Genomic DNA, 2,634 nt, shown 5'->3' on the forward strand with positions numbered 1-2,634 from the left:
TGTTCAGTCGTCAGGTCCTCATTTCGTACCTAGTCTGTTCAAGACATAAATGTGTTTCAGATGACGTCCCGATATGGTATGACCCAACCAGAGTAGAGTGTGTGTGTTACACGGTCCTCATATTGTTGGTTAGCGGATATTGTACATTTTTAACCATTTCTATAGAGTCTTGCATAAAAAGCCCAGATCCACATATTAATTATCTTTCCTAACATCTGTGGTCAATGCAGCCCTTGACCTCAGCAATGAGTCTCACCCCAAAGGCGTATTATGATAGACAGGTGGCGAATATATTGTGACTGAACTGAGTACAATCATTAGTTTACTAATTAGATAAGATCTATATTATATAACACAATATTTATGACATGTTATTGTTGTATTTCGTTGCAGACACCAAGTGACAAGATCCCAGCTCAACCTTCAGCAGACCGAGAAGTGAGACAGAAATCCACTTCATCCTTCCAACAGGTTATTAAACATTTATTGTAGAAATTTTCTATTTAAATTAAATTGATGTCTCAGTTCATTCCAATATATAAATTAAATGGCTTTTTTACTGTATTACAACCAACTTTTTGTGTAAAATGTTCACAATATCAACATCCCGTAACTTGTTTTGATATCATTGCGTAAACAAAATTAGCCCGGACCATTTGACAGAACTAACCGCCCTCAAAACATGAAATTAATCTTTATTCTCTCTAATGCCTATGTTTGTTTGTTTTTTGGGCAGTGTTTTTTGCACATTTAACATACTTCTTATCAATTTGCGTGATTTAATTTATATGGCGGTAGATCCATTTACATTACTTTTAAGGTTGTGAGCTTTCTTTGACCACAAAAGGATAACTCAAAGTCAGGAACCTTGACTCTAGATGTGTTCAGTCGTCAGGTCCTCATTTCGTACTCAGTCTGTTCAAGACGTAAATGTGTTTCAGATGACGTCCCGATATGGTATGACCACCAGAGTAGAGTGTGTAGTGTTACACGGTCCTCATATTGTTGGTTAGCAGATATTGTACAGTTTTAACCATTTCTATAGAGTCTTGCATAAAAAGCCCAGATCCACATATGAATTATCTTTTCTAACATCTGTGGTCAATGCAGCCCTTGACCTCAGCAATGAGTGTCACCCCCAAAGGAGATTTTGATAGACAGGTGGTAGGAATATATTGTGACTGAACTGAGTATGATCATTAGTTTACTAATTAGATATGATCTATATTATATAACACAATATTTCTGACATGTTATTGTTGTAATTTGTTGCAGATAACAATTGACAAGATCCCAGGTCTTCATATTGTTGGTTAGCAGATATTGTACAGTTTTAACCATTTCTATAGAGTCTTGTTTAAAAACCCCAGATCCAAAAACAGTATTGTTAATTTCTTAAGCCAAATTATTTTCACATACAGTATAATGTATAATATTCTAATTTACTGTTACGGTACTGTGTTATTACAAACAAATATTTATTTTTCATAATTTAATTCAAGGGAAGCAAGTCCAGTGGATTTGTACCCTTCCAGTGTCCTACTTCAAAGCTGGTAAGAAAGCTGCATTATTTTCATTAGATAAAATAGTTAATGTTCTTAATTAACACAGAAATTTCAAGTAAGACTTATACAAATTAATTTTTGATTTGTACAGCTTAGAAAAATACGCCATTTGCAAAATCTGAGGCGCCATCATGATCGTTGTAGAGGATCGGTGAGAAGGCTAAAAAGAGATAGCTGGAGAGACAGAGGTCAATCTTAAAAAGGAAGACTGCCTTACCTGCAGGGGGAAAGGGATGGATGACATTGAGGTCAATCCTGAAGGTAACATTTTGTTTGAAATATAGTTTTTAGTCACTTCAAATATAACTATTATAAGTGTTGTGAGTCCTTAATTTAAATAACTGGCAGTAAATGTTTTTTACCCAACCAGATGAAGTAGAAATGAGTGATGATGATTCCAGCGAAGAAACCATTGCTGACCTACATCAATGCAAAGGTATCCTGACTTGCATATATGTGGTAATATCTTTAAGTTATGTAACATAAATGCACATTTCTGTGTGGATTATCGAAATTATCCTCTATCTGTTTTTAAACAATCACATTGGTGGTGATAAGTAATTCCACATTTATGGATTTGCAATCAGTTTATGTTTATATCTCAAATATCAGTTAATATCTAATGTAGAATTGAATATTGCCTGACATTGAGGTTGTTTACAGTGAATAATACAACGCAAGCAAACGTATTGTCATAAAGCTCATAGAACATAATCACATTTATCATTACTTTGCAAAGGCTCAACAACAGAGACTTCTAGGGACCAGACACTTCTGGAGGCAAACACCAGAGTCAACCACCCTGGACAACATGGAGGGCACTTCTGAGTCAACCACCCTGGACAACATGGAGGGCACTTCTGAGTCAACCACCCTGGACAACATGGAGGGCACTCCTGAGTCAACCACCTTGGATAACGTACACATGAGCAACACACAACCAAGACATGGTAAAATAGTCACATCCCAAGCATCCTCAAAGTGCTCCAAAGGAAAGCAAGGTTAGTAAGCATTTTGTATTCACATGTATTGATAACATCATATAACTACTAACTAGAATCCTTTTGTA

At 35.7% G+C, this 2,634-nt stretch overlaps 2 long non-coding RNA genes across 2 annotated transcripts; both read left to right on the plus strand.

The window, feature by feature from the left end:
- The first annotated feature begins 440 nt into the window (after positions 1-440).
- LOC123484897 lies at positions 441-1,707 on the plus strand. Its single transcript, XR_006658773.1, has 3 exons — positions 441-471; positions 1,503-1,553; positions 1,657-1,707. It is a non-coding gene; the product is annotated as an uncharacterized LOC123484897 (long non-coding RNA).
- An 81-nt stretch (positions 1,708-1,788) lies between these two features.
- Positions 1,789-2,345, plus strand: LOC123484898. The gene is made up of 3 exons (XR_006658774.1): positions 1,789-1,826; positions 1,936-2,001; positions 2,305-2,345. It is a non-coding gene; the product is annotated as an uncharacterized LOC123484898 (long non-coding RNA).
- The last annotated feature ends 289 nt before the right edge of the window (positions 2,346-2,634 follow it).

Source organism: Coregonus clupeaformis, unplaced genomic scaffold (genome assembly GCF_020615455.1).
Source record: "Coregonus clupeaformis isolate EN_2021a unplaced genomic scaffold, ASM2061545v1 scaf0488, whole genome shotgun sequence".
Taxonomy (NCBI): Eukaryota; Metazoa; Chordata; class Actinopteri; order Salmoniformes; family Salmonidae; genus Coregonus; species Coregonus clupeaformis.